This window comes from Anomaloglossus baeobatrachus, chromosome 11, assembly GCF_048569485.1.
Source record: "Anomaloglossus baeobatrachus isolate aAnoBae1 chromosome 11, aAnoBae1.hap1, whole genome shotgun sequence".
NCBI classification, from domain to species: Eukaryota; Metazoa; Chordata; class Amphibia; order Anura; family Aromobatidae; genus Anomaloglossus; species Anomaloglossus baeobatrachus.
Window position 1 is genome coordinate 7,792,995 of NC_134363.1, and position 19,724 is coordinate 7,812,718.

The 19,724-nt window shown below is 48.4% G+C and overlaps 1 long non-coding RNA gene across 1 annotated transcript; it reads left to right on the forward strand.

Annotated features, from left to right (window-relative positions):
• Positions 1–2,291: 2,291 nt before the first annotated feature.
• On the forward strand, positions 2,292–18,348 carry LOC142255937 (uncharacterized). Its single transcript, XR_012727457.1, has 3 exons — positions 2,292–2,384; positions 15,286–16,080; positions 17,432–18,348. It is a non-coding gene; the product is annotated as an uncharacterized LOC142255937 (long non-coding RNA).
• The last annotated feature ends 1,376 nt before the right edge of the window (positions 18,349–19,724 follow it).

Here is a 19,724-nt window from a genome sequence, read left to right on the forward strand (position 1 = left end):
CGGTTGTTCATCGGTCCCGTGGCAGCACACGCCGCTCCGTGTGACACCCCGGGAACGATGAACTCTGCTTACCTGCTTCCCACGGCTCCCGCCGGTTATGCGGAAGGAAAAAGGTGGGCGGGATGTTTACATCCCGCTCATCTCCGCCCCTCCGCTTCTATTGGCCGGCGGCTGTGTGACGTCGCTGTGACGCCGAACATCCCTCCCCATTCAGGAAGAGGATGTTCGCCACCCACAGCGAGGTCGCTCAGCAGGTAAGTACGTGTGACGGGGGTTTCACGACTTTGTGCGACACGGGCAGCGATTATTTACAGGGGATTAGGTTAGTGTTCACACGTGACGCCACTTGCGGTGTTGCGGCTATGTGGATGGAGCCGCCGCTGCACAATGTCCACTACTGGGGCTGGTGTTAATGGCAGCCTGGATGTTAGACCCTCTGCAAGCAGCGCCGGGCCCCAGAGGGCAGGTGTAATGACGGGTGTCGGAAGAAGGGAGTCCACACAAGGGGTTCAGTGCAACTGGTTCTTTACTCACTTTCTGGTGGTAACTGGTTGCCTGAGGCCGACTGGTTTCACCTCCAGGTCCCCTTTGTCCCAGTGCCAGTCTGGTTCTCTGGTACCTTCTTCCCCTGCACCGGTCTCTGGTAAATGGGTCCGCGTGGTGTAGAGCAACTGGGGGTCCCCGTCTGGGGGTTTGTCCACTTCGGTCCGCCTGATGGTAGCGTGAATCCTGTGGGTTTGGGGTCTCTGGTCTTGTCCCCGGTTCTCCGTTTGCTACTGAGTCTCGGATTTTTAGGGTCAGCAAGGTCCTTGATGGTCCCCTCGCTGTGCAGATGTTATCAGGCCAGCCTGGAGCTTTATGCCTGACCTAGGGTCCTGTACCCTGTTGGTGCATAGTTCCGGGAGTACTCCACCGGCAACCACCTCTCCTGGGTACCAGGTCATCATCAACTCCTTGTCAGTGTGTCTCCTCACGTCCACCTTCACTACTCTGACCAACTCTCCCAGTCTGCCCATCCCACCTGGTCAACTAGTAGACTAGACTGGCTCCACCTCTAGGCGCCATCCATTGGTCCCACCCTAGCTTTGCACCATTGTATGGGGGATTGTTGGGGAAAACTGGGATAAGGCTTTGTGCGCACTAGAAATGTGAAGTTTCTCAAGGAAATTTCTTGAGAATCTTCTGGGAGTGGAAGATTTCCAGACCTCCGGAAACAATCCGTACCAAATCCGCATGCGCATTTGCCGCAGATTAGCCGCGATTTTTCCGCAGGTTGTTCCCTGCGGATTTTGCAGGCTGTACTGCAGAAATCCGCAGGTACCTGCGGAAAAGACTTGACATGCTCATTTTCTCAAGAAAATCTTCTCAAGGAAATTTCTTGAGAAAAATCCGCAGCGTGCGCACAGCTATTTTTTTTTCTCATAGGATTTGCTGGGAAATGTTTGCACAAAGATTGTAGACATTTCTCAAGAAATTTCCGCAGCAAATCCGCGGGTAAATCCGCGGCAAAATGGCCTAGTGCGCACATAGCCTTACTTGGAGTATTTGTATGTGACCGGCACTGGTCTTCCGGGGCCCTAGGGGGTAGACCCTGCATCCTGGTGAGGATGCAGAACCTTGTACCTCCCTTATGGCTTCAGGGGCGCAACAATACCATGGATTTACATCAGCGACGTGATCATCGCTGCTTCAGATCCCGCATGTGCACACTTACCTTGCTTTGCTTGCTTCTCGTCTTCAGACCCGCTCTGCACATGCTCATAAGACTCCTGTGGTTCCGGTCATGCGCAGAGTGGGTCTGAAGACGAGAATCAAGCACTTGATTAAGAAGGCTGCGAGAATGGTAAGTGCGCACGCGCTGATGTAAATCCCGAACGCCCACAGGGCGATGCGACACCCATGGGGCTACATCCCCTGCTCATTTACATAGGCTACACATAAGTAATAAAACATATTTCTATACATTCACTTTACACATTATCACAACACGGGGCTGGGTAGGAAGGGGTTATTACTAGCACACACTTTACACTGCTGCTAGGTTACAACACATAATGGCCTGACAGGTTCCCTTTAATAGCCATGTATATGGCCTTTACATGCCTCCTCCACGTGTCTGCTCCTGACCTTGTGTTTTATCCCTTCAGATGTGCTAATCACTCCTCTCTGTGATCCCCTCTGCACTCATCCGTGTGTGCGGGCTCCATTACTCATGCCTGATCACTGTCACCTTCACTGCACTAGTTTAGTCTTGCGTGCGTTCCACACACCCTCCTGCGCTCCACCACCCGGAAGCAGGAAGTGCACAGCATAAGAAGGCCTCTTCACACGGCGTCCAGACACTCCACTCCGCAGCGCGGACAGCACAGACCTGCAGGAAGTGTGTAAGGCTCAATCCCATAGATTACATAGGTTTTGTGGTATACCTCCCCTCCCCCGGGGTACTCGGTTCCGGGCGCAGGATACAGGGGGACAGTGTCACTCAGGAGGCCGGTGCCCGGGTCTGTGACCTCGGGGGTAGCTTGAAAAAGAAGGGATGTTTACAAGGGAGTATGTACACAACGTCAGTGACGTCACTTGCGGTGCGCCGCCATTGAATGTCCTCCGCTGGGGCTGTTGGTGCGGTGCAGCATGGATGATGAACCCCAGGGGCAGCAGTTGGTGCTGAGGAAGGGATAGCAATGATTCAGACGACGCTGGTTCTGTGCTTTACCTGGGTTTTACTCACTGAGTCCTGGTGCTGCAGCCGCTGCTTTCGGGGTCCCGAGTTCCCTTTGCCCCAGTGCTGGCGTGGTGACCCGGTAAGGCTGCTTTCACACCTCTGGTTTCTGCAATACGGCACTTTGCAGGAAAATCGCAACCGTTTTTTTTTTTGCTGCCGGTTGCGTTTTTTCTGCATAGACTTTAATTAGTGCCACATGGCCTTGCGTTGCGTCCGGTTTTTGCCGCATGCGGCAGATTTAGCCGATGCAGCGGCCGGATGGAACGTTGCCTGGCACGTTTTTTCGTGCGGCAAAAAAAAAACGCATCGCGCCGCATTCGGCCGATGCGGCGCATTTTTCAATGCATGCCTATGGCGGCCAGATGCGGCGCGATGCGGCAAAAACCGGACGGGCCACATGGGAAAAACTTATGCAAAGGATGCGGTGTTTTCACCGCATCCGTTGCATAGCTTGCACAGCCAGATTGAGCCACACAGCTCAAGCCGGATGTGTGAAAGCAGCCTAAGGCTACTTTCACACATCTGGTTTTTGCTCTGCGGCACAATACGGCGCTCTGCAGAAAAACCGCAACCGTTTTTTTTGCCGCCGGTTGCGTTTTTTTTTTGCATAGACTTACATTAGTGGGCCGTATTGTGCCGCATGGACTTGCGGTCAGTCCGGTTTTTGCCGCATGCGGCAGATTTAGCCGATGCCGCGGCCGGATGGAACGTTGCCTGCATCGTTTTTTGCTCCGGCAAAAAAAACCGCATTGCGCCGCATCCGGCCCCTGCAGCGCATTTTTCAATGCATGCCTATGGACGCCGGATGCGGCGCGATGCGGAAAAAACCGCATCCGGCCGCCGCATGCGGTTTCTTCCACTGCGCATGCTCAGTAGCATGCCGCAACCGGAAAAAAACGGACCGGCCGCATGTAAAAACTTATGCAAAGGATGCGGTGTTTTCGACGCATCCGTTGCATAGCTTGCACAGCCGGATTGAGCCGCACTGCTCAAACTGGATGTGTGAAAGTAGCCTAAGGCTATGTGCGCACTAGTGCGTTTTACCCGCGGATTTGCCGCGGAAATTTCTTGAGAAATGTCTGCAATCTTTGTGCAGACATTTCCCAGCAAATTCTATGGTAAAAATAAATAGCTGTGCGGATTTTTCTCAAGAAATTTCCTTGAAGAATTTCTCGAGAAACTTTCTTGAGAAAATGAACATGTCCATTATTTCCGCAGGTACCCTGCGGATTTCGGCAGTACAGCCTGCAAAAATCCGCAGGGAACCACCCGCGGCAAATCCGCGTCAAATCCGCATGCGGATTTGGTGCAGATTTTTTCCGGAGGTCCGGAAATCTTTCACTCCCAGAAGTTTCTCAAGAAATTTTCTTGAGAAACTTCTCATTTCTAGTGCACACATAGCCTTAGGCTGCTTTCACACATCAGGTTTCTGCATTCAGGCACAATCCTTTTTTTTTCCTGATCCAGCGGATCCGGCAAAAAATGTAAAAACCGTATCCACCGGATCCGTTTTTTAACGGATCCGTTAGGCTACTTTCACACTTGCGTTGAACGGTATCCGTTGCATTGCGTTGTGTAACGGATGCAACGGATGTCTTGCATATAGTGGCACAACGGATGCTGCAAAACAACGCAATCCGTTTTGGGTTTTTTTCAGTTTTACCGTCGGCAGACTATTGTGAACAATCAGCTGATCGCTAACAGTAGTCGGCCGCCGGGTGATCAGCCGATCACTCACAGTAGCCGGCCGCCGGGTGATCAGCTGATCGTTCGGTCGCCGACAATGTGTGCGGGGAGCGGAGTGTGAAGTGGGTGGAGCTGAGCGGGGACTGCATCGCTGGGAGACAGGTGAGAGTGTGTATGTATATATGTGTGTGTGTGTGTGTGTATATATATATATATATATATATATATATATATATATATATATATATATATATATATATATATATATATATATATATATATATATATATATATATATATATATATATATATATATATATATATATATATATATATATATATTAGTGCCTACAAGTAGTCTTCAACCCCCTGCAGATTTAGCAGGTTTGATAAGATGCAAACTTCAAACAAGAGCAGGATTTATTAACAGATGCATAAATCTTACAAACCAACAAGTTTTGTTGCTCAGTTAAATTTTAATAAATTTTCAACATAAAAGTGTGGGTCAATTATTATTCAACCCCTAGGGTTAATATTTTGTGGAATAACCCTTGTTTGCAATTACAGCTAATAATCGTCTTTTATAAGACCTGATCAGGCCGGCGCAGGTCTCTGGAGTTATCTTGGCCCACTCCTCCATGCAGATCTTCTCCAAGTTATCTAGGTTCTTTGGGTGTCTCATGTGGACTTTAATCTTGAGCTCCTTCCACAAGTTTTCAATTGGGTTAAGGTCAGGAGACTGACTAGGCTACTGCAACACCTTGATTTTTTCCCTCTTGAACCAGGCCTTGGTTTTCTTGGCTGTGTGCTTTGGGTCATTGTCTTGTTGGAAGATGAAATGACGACCCATCTTAAGATCCTTGATGGAGGAGCGGAGGTTCTTGGCCAAAATCTCCAGGTAGGCCGTGCTATCCATCTTCCCATGGATGCGGACCAGATGGCCAGGCCCCTTGGCTGAGAAACAGCCCCACAGCATGATGCTGCCACCACCATGCTTGACTGTAGGGATGGTATTCTTGGGGTCGTATGCAGTGCCATCCAGTCTCCAAACGTCACGTGTGTGGTTGGCACCAAAGATCTCGATCTTGGTCTCATCAGACCAGAGAACCTTGAACCAGTCTGTCTCAGAGTCCTCCAAGTGATCATGAGCAAACTGTAGACGAGCCTTGACATGACGCTTTGAAAGTAAAGGTACCTTACGGGCTCGTCTGGAACGGAGACCATTGCGGTGGAGTACGTTACTTATGGTATTGACTGAAACCAATGTCCCCACTGCCATGAGATCTTCCCGGAGCTCCTTCCTTGTTGTCCTTGGGTTAGCCTTGACTCTTCGGACAAGCCTGGCCTCGGCATGGGTAGAAACATTCGAAGGCTGTCCAGGCCGTGGAAGGCTAACAGTAGTTCCATAAGCCTTCCACTTCCGGATGATGCTCCCAACAGTGGAGACAGGTAGGCCCAACTCCTTGGAAAGGGTTTTGTACCCCTTGCCAGCCTTGTGACCCTCCACGATCTTGTCTCTGATGGCCTTGGAATGCTCCTTTGTCTTTCCCATGTTGACCAAGTATGAGTGCTGTTCACAAGTTTGGGGAGGGTCTTAATTAGTCAGAAAAGGCTGGAAAAAGAGATAATTAGTCCAAACATGTGAAGCTCATTGTTCTTTGTGCCTGAAATACTTCTTAAGGGTGGAAACACATCTATGCGAGTAAAATCGGTCCGACTGGGCTGAAAAAAACTCGGCTGATTTTAGTTCACGTTAGGTGCGAGTGCAACGCAAGTGCGATGCTATTTCTGAGATTTTACTAGCGTGTGTAATGCGTGTGTAATGCGTATTTTTTACTATGTCATCTGCCATTCAGCGCTGCTACATGGCCGCTGACAGCAGACACAGACAGCCATGTAGCAGAGCTGAATGGCAGATGACAGCAGACACAGACAGAGCCGCACTGTCAGAATGAACTCGGGTGAACTTCACCCGACTTCATTGTCATGCTGCGGCTCTGTCTGTGTCGCGCCCTGATTAGCGGTCACCAGTGAAGACTCACCGGTGACCGCTAATCTCCTGAGTAACTGAAGTTAGCAGCCCTCTCTCATATACTCACCAATCCCCGATCCCCGGCGCTGCACGGCATTCACACTGCTCCAGCGGCTTTTACTGTTTTGAAAAAGCCGGCCGCCCATTAAACAATTTCGTATTCCCTGCTTTCCCCGCCCACCAGCGCCTATGATTGGTTACAGTGAGACACGCCCCCACTCTGAGTGACAGGTGTCACACTGCACCCAATCACAGCAGCCGGTGGGCGGGTCTATACTGTGCAGTGAAATAAATAAATAAATAATTAAAAAAAATGGCGTGCGGGCCCCCCAATTTTAATACCAGCCAGATAAAGCCATACGGCTGAAGGCTGGTATTCTCAGGATGGGGAGCTCCACGTTATGGGGAGCCCCCCACCCTAACAATATCAGCCAACAGCCGCCCAGAATTGCCGCATACATTATATGCGACAGTTCTGGGACTGTACCCGGCTCTTCCCGATTTGCCCTGGTGCGTTGGCAAATCGGGGTAATAAGGAGATATTGGCAGCCCATAGCTGCCACTAAATCCTAGATTAATCATGTCAGGCGTCTATGAGACACCCTCCATGATTAATCTGTAAGTTACAGTAAATAAACACACACGCCCGAAAAAATCCTTTATTAGAAATAAAAAACACAAACACATTCCCTCATTACCAATTTATTAACCCCGACAAACCCTCCATGTCCGGCGTAATCCACGGACTCCAGCGTCGCTTCCAGCATGCAGGTGACAGGAGCTGCAGAAGACACCGCCGCTCCGGTCACCTCCAAGCAGCAACTGAGGTGAGTAGCGCGATCTGCTGAGCTGTCACTGAGGTTACCCGCTGTCACTGGATCCAGCCCTAATACTTTAGGGGAACCAAACAGAATTCTGGTGGTTTGAGGGGTTGAATAATAAATGACCTCTGAATAAACTTTTCACAATTTAAAAAAAATAAATAAAAAAATAAATAACATTCTTTTTTGCTGCATTTCACACTTCCAGGCTGATCTACAGTCCAATGTCACAATGCCAAGTTATTCCGAATGTGTAAACCTGCTACATCTGCAGGGGGTTGAATACTACTTGTAGGCACTGTATATACACATACACGGGGGGCAGAGCCGAGCGGGGAAGTGTCGGGCTCCCGGCACATGTAACCAGGGTTCCTTGGTTACCCGATGTGTACCCTGGTTACGGGTGGAGGGAGCCAGAGAGAGCATGCGCAGTGAAATCCAAAGGATTCCGCTGCTCAAAAAAAGTTACATGCTGCGTTCCTTCCGCCCGACGCAGCATCAAAATAACGACGCTGCGCCGTCCGGCGGATGCAATGCTGACACTTGCGTTACAGTGCGTCATCCATACAAGTCTATGGAGAATAGCACAGTGCATTAACGGACTGCGCTAGTCTACATAGTGACGGACTCTGCTGAACGCATGTGTGAAAGTACCCTTAAAAAACGGATCCGGTGGATCCGTTTTGCATCTGGTTTGTCCGTTTTTTTTTAGCTGGATCTGGTTTTTCAAAACATTGGAGTATGCGCAGTTTACAAAAAACGGATCCGGCAGCCGCATCCGTTTTTTGCCGCATTGTGCCAAATCCGGCGTCCATAGGTTTCCATTGTAAAACACGCCGTATCGCGCCAGATGCGGTGCGATGCGTTTTTTTTGCCGGACAAAAAAACGTTACAAGATACGTTGCTTCCGGCCACCGCTTTAATTAATTTTGCCGCATCTGGAAAAAAAAGGATGCAACGCATCCGGTAACAATGCAAATCTATGGGGATAAAACGGATGCGGTACTGGATCCGTTTTACCCGTTTTTTTCCGGATTGTGCCTGATGGAAAAAACCTGATGTGTGAAAGTAGCCTAAGGCTGCTTTCACATCAGCGTTTTTTTGCTGCTCGGCAAAAACAAATGCAAAACGCATCTTGCTTGATCCGTTGTATTCATAGTGCACTGCATGCAACCGCAAGTCACCGGGCTGTTATTTTACCAGATCCGGCATAAAAACGGACTGTTGCATGCGTTCTGACTGCTGTTGTTTGGCCTAAGGCTACTTTCACACATCCGGTTTGAGCAGTGCGGCTCAATCCGGCTGTGAAACCTAGGCAACTGATGCAGCGAAAACACTGCATCCTTTGCATAAGTTTTTACATGCGGCCTGTCCGGTTTTTTCCGGTTGCGGCACGCTACTGAGCATGCGTAGTGGAAGAAACCGCATGCGGCGGCCGGATGCGGTTTTTGCCGCATCGCGCCGCATCCGGCGTCCATAAACATGCATTGAAAAATGTGCCGCAGCAGCCGGATGCGGCGCAATGCGTTTTTTTGCCAGAGCAAATAACGTGCCAGGGAACGTTCCATCCGGCCGCCGCATCGGCTAAATCTGCCGCATGCGGCAAAAAACGGACGGAACGCAAGCCCATGCGGCACAATGCGGCGCCAATGCAAGTCAATGCTGGAAAAACGAAACCGGCGACAAAAAAAAACGGGTTCGTTTTTTCAGCAGAGCACCCCAATTGTGCCGCAGAGCAAAAACCGGATGTGTGAAAGTAGCCTAATTTTGATGGATCCAGTGTTTTGTTTTTTTGTTTTTTTTATTATAAATGTGTGTGTAATATTGTATGAATGTCTAAACATGTAGACATTTCATTTTTATATTTATAATATATATATAATTTTCTTTTTATAAAAAATAAAATATATTTTTTATAAAGAAAATGATATACATTTTTTTTATAAAATGTTTTTTTATAAAAAATATAAATATATATATATTTATATTTATAAAAAAATATATAATATTTTTTATGAAGAAAATTATATATTTTATTTTTATATAAAATATATATTTTTATAAAGAATATAATTTTTTTTATAAAATATATATTTTTTTATAAAAAAAATATGCATTTTTTTATAAAATATATTTTTTTTTATAAAAAATATAAATATATTTATATAATTTTCTTTATAAAAAAATATATTTTATTTTTTATAAAGAAAATTATAATCTCTAAAAATGTTATATTTATAAAAAAAATTATATGTAAAATTTTTAGATAGATCTATATATCTACATTTATTTTATATATGGATATTTATAAAAAGAGTATATAACACTCTCTTTCTTACTCTCTCACACACACTACTTACATTTGGTCAAAGATCTGGGGTGTTCTGGCAATTCTGAGACAATGTGGATGATCCTGGATATAATTCAAGATAAGGTTGTTTTCCAACTTTCTGGGCATGCTCAGCACTGAAAGCTGGATCCTGACAATCAGATGCGGTACAAAACGGATCCGACGCTCATTGAAAAGCATTGCAGATCGCGCCGCAATGTAATGGATCTGGTGAAATGCGGCATTTTAACTTGATACAAAAACGCAAAATGTGTGTGAGAGCCGCGCGTCCTGTGTTGTTGACCCTCCTGGGCTGGCCCCCCATTAAACGGGCGCCCCCCACTAGTCATTCAGCATCCCCTGCTGATCGCATGATACGCAGACAATATCCTAAACCTGCTCCTACCTCTGTTCTAAATCTGTCATTGAGACATTTCTTGAACCCGTGAGTGAACGTTAACTCTTAGCGCATCGGTAGAGAGCGTATGTGTCGCCATTTCTCCTACCTCATTATTGGTACTCCTGCTCATATTGGGTTGTCCGACCCGATGAAGGCCAGTAGGCGGAAACGTCGTGTTTTTTGCGGACTCTGTTATTGTACAGCAGCTTTTTCTGCACCAATAAAGACAAAAGATCAAGATTAAATCCACTTGTGTCCTTGCAAACCTTTCTTTGGGGAGTTATACAGTGCCGGAGTTATTTTTCCTCTTGGGGCACTGGCTCTGTTCCCCTTCGGGCGACCGGTCTCCTCTTTCATTACCGAGGCCCTCTCCGCACCACACACGTCCTCGCTCCCTCACGACTCCCTCAGAGTCTCTCTGCCAACTGACGAACTGACCACCCCCTCTCTGTGCTTCTGGCTACCGGATTGGGCAGGTCCCAGCCAATGGGCAGCTACCCCTCTAAGCCCGTTGCTCAGCCTGGGAAGCGGGCAATGTAAATGTATGTAGTGCGGTTGCCAGCATTGGTCTTCCAGGATCCTGGGGTCATGCAGTCCTCTGCGCCACCTGTTACCTCAGGATCCCGGGGTCATGCAGTCCTCTGCGCCACCTGTTACCTCAGGAACACGGGGTCATGCAGTCCTCTGCACCACCTGTTACCTCAGGATCCCGGGGTCATGCAGTCTTCTGCGCCACCTGTTACCTCAGGAACACGGGGTCATGCAGTCCTCTGCACCACCTGTTACCTCAGGATCCCGGGGTCATGCAGTCCTCTGCGCCACCTGTTACCTCAGGATCCCGGGGTCATGCAGTCCTCTGCGCCACCTGTTACCTCAGGAACCCGGGGTCATGCAGTCCTCTGCGCCACCTGTTACCTCAGGAACCCGGGGTCATGCAGTCCTCTGCGCCACCTGTTACCTCAGGAACCCGGGGTCATGCAGTCCTCTGCGCCACCTGTTACCTCAGGAACACGGGGTCATGCAGTCCTCTGCGCCACCTGTTACCTCAGGAACACGGGGTCATGCAGTCCTCTGCGCCACCTGTTACCTCAGGAACCCGGGATAATGCAGTCCTCTGCAGCCCTGGTTACCTCGGGAACCCGGGGTCATGCAGTCCTCTGCGCCACCTGTTACCTCAGGAACCCGGGGTCATGCAGTCCTCTGCGCCACCTGTTACCTCAGGAACCCGGGGTCATGCAGTCCTCTGCGCCACCTGTTACCTCAGGAACCCGGGATAATGCAGTCCTCTGCAGCCCTGGTTACCTCGGGAACCCGGGGTCATGCAGTCCTCTGCGCCACCTGTTGCCTCAGGAACCCGGGGTCATGCAGTCCTCTGCGCCACCTGTTACCTCAGGAACCCGGGGTCATGCAGTCCTCTGCGCCACCTGTTACCTCGGGATCCCGGGGACATGCAGTCCTCTGCGTCACCTGTTACCTCGGGATCCCGGGGACATGCAGTCCTCTGCGTCACCTGTTACCTCGGGATCCCGGGGACATGCAGTCCTCTGCGTCACCTGTTACCTCGGGATCCCGGGGACATGCAGTCCTCTGCGTCACCTGTTACCTCGGGATCCCGGGGACATGCAGTCCTCTGCGTCACCTGTTACCTCGGGATCCCAGGGACATGCAGTCCTCTGCGTCACCTGTTACCTCGGGATCCCGGGGTCATGCAGTCCTCTGCGCCACCTGTTACCTCGGGATCCCGGGGTCATGCAGTCCTCTGCGCCACCTGTTACCTCGGGATCCCGGGGTCATGCAGTCCTCTGCGCCACCTGTTACCTCGGGAACCCGGCAGTCCTCTGTGCCACCTGTTACCTCGGGATCCCGGGGTCATGCAGTCCTCTGCACCACCTGTTACCTCAGGAACTCGGGGTAACGCAGTCCTCTGCGCCACCTGTTACATCAGGAACTCGGGGTAACGCAGTCCTCTGCGCCACCTGTTACCTCAGGAACTCGGGATAACGCAGTCCTCTGCGCCACCTGTTACCTCAGGATCCCGGGGTAACGCAGTCCTCTGCGCCACCTGTTACCTCAGGAACTCGGGATAACGCAGTCCTCTGCGCCACCTGTTACCTCAGGAACTCGGGATAACGCAGTCCTCTGCACCACCTGTTACCTCAGGATCCCGGGGTAACGCAGTCCTCTGCACCACCTGTTACCTCAGGAACTCGGGATAACGCAGTCCTCTGCGCCACCTGTTACCTCAGGATCCCGGGGTAACGCAGTCCTCTGCGCCACCTGTTACCTCAGGAACTCGGGATAACGCAGTCCTCTGCGCCACCTGTTACCTCAGGAACTCGGGATAACGCAGTCCTCTGCGCCACCTGTTACCTCAGGAACTCGGGATAACGCAGTCCTCTGCACCACCTGTTACCTCAGGATCCCGGGGTAACGCAGTCCTCTGCGCCACCTGTTACCTCAGGAACTCGGGATAACGCAGTCCTCTGCACCACCTGTTACCTCAGGAACTCGGGATAACGCAGTCCTCTGCGCCACCTGTTACAGGGTAATACAACATTTTCTGAATATACACATACACTGTGTTCCTATTATGTAGTATACATTGAATATGTGGTTATGAAATACATCCATTAACATGTTCATGACCATATTACTCCAATGCCCCTCAATAGTGTTTCATATGTGACAGTGTGATCTTCATCTTCTATTTTGCAGTCTTCACGCTCCTTGTCTGTAGCCCCCCATTGGTCCAATGTTCTTAGCTTGGAGGATTGTGTACAGGGTAACATACTCTGACCGTGTAATTCATGGTACCCCATGGTTTTCTTTTATGTATCATATGTAATAATTTCATGCATGTTCCCAGTATCTTACCCATGTAATATGATTTACCATATTTTTTGAACTAAAAGACGCACAGTGGTTTTAGAGGAGTAAAATAGGAAAATAAAATTTTAAGCAAAAAATATGGCTATGACACACTTATTGGGCGAGGATCTGCTGCTGACACTGTTATGGGGGTAATGTCCCCAAATTCTCTACTAAGGTACCCCATCCTGGTAATGATCCTCCTGCCTTGTATATGATCCCCTGTGTGTATTATTATGCCCCCATCCTGCTATATGCCCCCGGTGGAGACTCGGGGGTCAGTGGGTGGTCTCCTGTGGAGACACGGGGCTCAGTGGGTGCTCTCGTCCGCTGGCCCGGCCACCTTTAGAAAGACAGCGTGGCCCAGGGCTCATCCCAACTGACCGCCGGCCTCCTTACCCGTGGGCGGAACACTACTCAGACAACACAAGGTGAGGGAATCACAATAGTAAGACTTTATTGGATCCCAAAATATTAACGGCACATAACACATAACCAGCAAAACACAAATGTAAGAGTCTCCCCCTTCCGCTGGCTCACCAGGGATTAGACTGTCCGTGCCTCAGAGCTTCCAGGGCTATTTACTCCAATCCAGCAGCACCCCGCTTTCGGCGGGCACCCACCGAGAAAGGAATAGCGCCAGATTTAGGAAGCTGGCTGAGGACCGCAAAGCCTGTAGCCAGGTGACCGGATTGTCCCAAGCTGGATTCCTTCCTTATGTAGTCCTTGATATCTTAGTCGAATCCTTGCATTCGATGCTGAGGTCCATGTAGTATTATAATCCAGGTTTGGTTATGGCTTGCCAATCAGATCCGCAGGTCTTAGATTTGTAGCATAATAATGCAAGAAAGCGTTTTTATAGTGCAAAAAAGTACTACATTTTATTCAGGACATGAAGTAGACATCTTTATAAAAACATATTTGGACCGGGTATAGATAGTGTTACATACACATTCCCGGGGTCAATAGGCCATTACATATAAAGTAGGTGCCCATCATAGTAAATGTACCATATATGCGCAAAATCTCAAGTGGCCCATGATACCTGATTACTGGTCAGTATACATACAGTGTGAAGTTAAGGGTGCAATGCCCACATGATAGAAAGAACACTGTCCATAGCCAGCCACGGGGGAAAGCCTCAGGGAAAAACGCCCTACGTACGTTTCGATATTTGAGGTATTCAAATCTTCGTCAGGGGAGGGATTCCTAGTTGCGTCCCCAGTGTGCCGGGTTTAAATATGAGTGTTCCGTGCTCCAGGCAAATCGGGAGTCCCGGAAGTGGAGTTCGCGCTGACGCGCCGGTCACATCCCGCGAGAAATCGGCCGTCACGTCATTATCGCACATGCGCGTTACCATGGCTCCCGCGCAGGCGCGAGACGTGTAGACAGCGGCAATCAAGCGAAGACAAGCTCCGGAGTCAACGCGCTCGCACTGGGACTGCCGAGTAGCGCTGGAGAGTACATAGTAAGTATGTAATTGGTAGCATGTAGGAAGAGTCTATCCGGGCAATGGACAGACCTCCTCATAACCCTGAGCTCTCCATTCAGACCATTGGGGTCTTCACGAAAGGTAGATAAGACTGGGCTCTTATTGGCTAGATTTCCACCCATATACAAAATATCCCTAGTAGCAATGGTCTCTGGCAGAGACGAGGGAGGGACAGCTAAGTTACATGGCACATAGTTATACAATGTTCACTTAATTGATTTGTTTAGATATCTGACCTTCACTGGCCAAGGCAATTACATGAGCCAACAAGAACTTTAACACTAGACTCCTAAGAGTCTTGTAGAAACAATGAGGGGCTTATCCCCCGATTATAAACAAACGATCATCATGTCTGGCTGAAAATTAAGAAATGTAAGCCCTGCTAGGCACTGACAGTCCATGTCGTCACACCCCCATCCTGTTATATGCCCCCATCCTGCTATATGCCCCGCATCATGTGGCACAAAAAAATAAACGTTTATACTCACCTTTCCTTGCTCCACGCAGCATTGCTCGTCGTCCTGTCTGCCAGCAGCAGCGCCGCTGGCCTGCGTGGAGCCGGTCACCGTTCCCTGCAGCATCGCGGTGTCCTCCTGTCTGCTGGCCCGCTGATGTGTGAGGAGCCGTGCACACGGCAATGACATCACCGCTCTCCACACACATCAGCGGGTCGGCAGACGGGAGGACACCGCGATGCTGCAGGGAACGGTGACCGGCTCCACACATACGTACCTATAAAAACAAAGTGAATGTAGGGTATCAGTTACTGTTTTTTTTCATCTTCTGTACCCCCTTTTTCTAGGTTATCCCTTATACTTGTTTTAAAAATACCGACATGTCCTGTATTTATTATCACGGATGCAAATTTGAGAACTCTTGTAAATTGCACTGTATATATTATGCACATCACTTATGTCACTTGTTTATACATACAGATAACAAATCCTTGATGAAGGCCAAATTGTCGTCCGAAACATCGGATTAAATTATGGACTGTATTTGTATTTTGTAATATTTCCACATTAAAGCATCACCAAAGAAAGCAACGCTCCAGTTTTTTTTCTACCTCCACGTTTACATTTGGTGTGCCGGAGTTAGTCTGATTACTACGTTATTTTTACTCTAGAGCACCCACTTTCAGGTGGTTGAGCCAGACTTTACTTTTTCTTTTGAACTGTAACTTGACCTATGACAACATGCCAAAAATCCACCCTGCGACCAAAGCCGTGATTATCAATAGCCTGAAGACCAGATCCACTGCAGAGGTGGCTGACACCTTTAATGTATCTCAGCGTCAAGTACAAAGGATTAAAAAAAGATTTGAAGAGACTGGAGATGTTGTTGACAAGCACAGGTCCGGCAGACCCCGCAAGACAACTGCTCAGGAGGAATGTTTGTTGGTTACAAAATCCAAAGCCAGCCCCTCTTCCACTGCAGCAGAGCTCCAACAGGCCTGGTCACCTCAAGTCCCTGTGTCGACTAGAACAGTTTGTAGGATTCTGTCTCGAAATGGTCGAATCAGTGCCCAGAAGCCAGCAGTAAACAAAAGGCAATTAAAAAACTGTGTGGTATTTGCAAAGTCCCGCAGCCTACTAAACAGATATACGCTGGAAAAGTGGCAGAAGGTGGATTTCTCTGATGGATCTTCAGTTGAATTACACCACAGCCGCCGCAAACACTGCAGGAGATCTACTGGAGCCCGTATGGATCCAAAATACACCCAGAAAACAGTTAAGTTTGGTGGTGGAAAGATCATGGTCTGGGGTTACATTCAGTATGGGGGTGTGCAAACATTTGCAAGGTCAAAGACAATATCAATAGCTTAAGAAGTATCAAGAAGTTTTGTACTGGGGTGCTGGGTTTCTTTTTATACACACCCACTAATTAACCGATCATTTAGTGAGCACAGGTGAGGATGTAAACTAGGATTGGGTGCATTATATGACAAGGCGACAAAACTTTTGTCTTGCCAAAATCTGATCTTTCTGTGTTCATTAAATGATCAATATTTCAGCTTTGCAGCAACTTTATTTTCATAACCTAAACCAAATTTGGGAGAGTTTCAGCTTTCAGAAGAGTAATTTATAAAACCAATGGATGAAATAAGTCAGGTTATAAGCTTTTAGTTACATAACATGGATAAGTGACAGAACATCTGTCAGGGAGTGTATATGAGAGTTGCAAAATCTAATATGGGTGCTGCATAATGCTATATAGGGGCCTGTATAATGCTATATAGGAGGCTGCATAATGCTATATAGGGGCCTGTATAATGCTATATAGGGGCCTGTATAATGCTATATAGGGGCCTGTATAATGCTATATAGCAGGCTGCATAATGCTATATAGGGGCCTGTATAATGCTATATAGGGGGCTGCATAATGCTATATAGGGGGCTGCATAATACTATATTAGTGCTGCGAAGTTGTGAAATATGCTCTTCTGTGACCCTCTTTGGAGGGAAGGGGACCAAGTAGAATTTCTGCTGTGTGGCCCCATGATTTCTATGTATGCCCCTGGCTGGGATGCCTTCTAATGTTACATGTGTACATCATGGAGTGTATATAACATACAGTGTGTGTATCATCCACACTTATAAATCCTGGTACCAATCTATCCAGTAATGGCTGGATGTGATGCATAGGAGGCTACTTTGCAGCGCCCCCTGCTGATCACTGCAGGGTATTGCTCAGCACAGATCGCCTGCACTGGATACATTGTAACAAACTGGAGAAATATGGAGAATAGCGAAGAACTGAGACACAAACCATAAGAAATGTCTAGAATGTTACATTCTGCAGAAATTAAAGGGGAACTGTCAGCTCCAAAACACATATAAAAGTAACTGCACAGCCATATTATAATCACACCACCGCTCACTACAGAGAGACATCCAGAAGGGATGTGCAGGACGCACACCTTCCAGTATCATACATAACACCAGGTCACCCGGCTGTAGGGTCTGATATTTTCACACTATTCATGTACATATTACAGCTGATTTGTATCATATCTTGGTCACAGATCCGTCATGGATGATCATGGATGATAAATGAAGGATGTTTCTGTTATATCCACAGATGAGGAGTCCGGCTGTGCCTGACAATCCTGTGAGTGCGACTGGAGAACCGTGATGTGTTTTGTGAGTCACAAGTTCTCAGAAATGAATGCAAAATACAAATATTTTGGCAAATGCAAAGAGAGACGACCGCCCAGTAATCACCTTAATGTCACGTCCTGAGAAGCTCGACCCTCACTGCACATAGAGCCGCTGCCTCCCAGCAAGAGGATTGCCCCGGAATAAAAGCAACCCACAAGAAATAGAAACTCTTGTGTCATTTATTACATTACTGATCCCGAGTTACCTCCTGTATTATACTCCAGAGCTGCACTCACTATTCTGCTGGTGCAGTCACTGTGTATATTACATTACTGATCCTGAGTTACCTCCTGTATTATACTCCGGAGTTGCATTCACTATTCTGCTGGTGCAGTCACTGTGTACATACATTACTGATCCTGAGTTACCTCCTGTATTATACTCCAGAGCTGCACTCACTATTCTGCTGGTGCAGTCACTGTGTACATGCATTACTGATCCTGAGTTACATCCTGTATTATGCTCCAGAGCTGCACTCACTATTCTGCTGGTGCAGTCACTGTGTACATACATTACATTACATTACTGATCCTGAGTTACCTCATGTATTATACTCCAGAGCTGCACTCACTATTCTGCTGGTGCAGTCACTGTGTACATACATTACATTACTGATCCTGAGTTACCTCCTGTATTATACTCCGGAGCTGCATTCACTATTCTGCTGGTGCAGTCACTGTGTACATACATTACTGATCCTGAGTTACCTCCTGTATTATACTCCAGAGCTGCACTCACTCAATCATGGAAACAGCACCCACTGTGCGCTTAAAGACACTAGAACTTTGCAGTTTTGGTGCATTTTTCTATGTGGACCCTAAATAAACAGATGCAAAAAACCGCAGTGAAATTTTCAGTGCTTTTCTGTTCTGTAAAAAACACTTAAAAACGCCGCTTCACATCTGCACCAAAAATGCTTAAATATGTCAGAAATGGCATAAAAAAATGCAATAACCAGAAAAGATTGTTATTGTGTAGTTTGGTGCAGAAAACTCAAAACACATGATTTATGCAACGTGTGAACACGGCCGTACAGACACAAAAACAAATAACATGTCACATAGTGCAGCTACATAAAGATGAGCACGTTCTGGCTACTATAAATATGAATAAACATTTCGACGCCTGCAGCCGGACGCTCCGACGTCTGCAGCCGGACCTTCCACTACCTGCAGCCGGATGCTCCGACACCTGCAGCCGGACCTTCCACTACCTGCAGCCGGACGCTCCGACACCTGCAGCCGCGCATTCCGACACTTGCAGCCGCGCATTCCGACACCTGCAGCCGCGCATTCCGACACCTGCAGCCGCGCATTCCGCCACCTGCAGCCGGACATTCCGACACCTGCAGCCGTGCATTCCGACACCTGCAGCCGGACCTCCCACTACCTGCAGCCAGATGCTCCGACACCTGCAGCCGGACCTTCCACTACCTGCAGCCGGACGCTTCGACACCTGCAGCCGCGCATTCCGACACCTGCAGCCGCGCATTCCGACACCTGCAGCCGCGCATTCCGACACCTGCAGCCGGACATTCCGACACCTGCAGCCGTGCATTCCGACACCTGCAGCCGTGCATTCTGACACCTGCAGCTGGACGCCACCTCCTTTATTCTTCCTGCAGTAAAGCAATGTTTCAATGTCATAATCTAAAATCTTAAAAATGACTGCAAACTGCATCGGGGTTGGTAAGTTGTGGAAGGAGGCGATGTATACTCTGAAATTTTTGAGGCAGTCAAGAATGAGAAGTTTTTTTAGTGAAACCACTTCAGGAAACTCTTGGTTTGGGTAGTTTTCAGAAGTTTTTTTCCCCCTAATGCTTTTTTTTTCCACCCTTCTGATTGGACAGTAATTTGTTTTGGGCAGTTTCCATCAGGATCTGCTTCAAAGAACAGACTTTTTTTGTCCCACTAGATAACAGCAGCGAGCAGACTCTACTGCACATATAATGGGGGGTCATTCGCTAAACCTGCACACGTGGGGGGAATAGGGTGTCTGCATTAGGGTATATTCACCCTGGGTGTTGAGGATGCAGTCCCATATGTGTGAATGGAAAGGTTTCTGCAGCAGGTGCATGGATTTCTGCAAACCAGCCCGTCCTCTCCGGGTCCGGCACATACTGTCCCCCTGCCATGTGCCCTGAGAGCTCGTCCTCCCCGGGGTCCGGCACACACTGACCCCTGCCATGTGCACTGAGAGCTCATCCTCCCCGG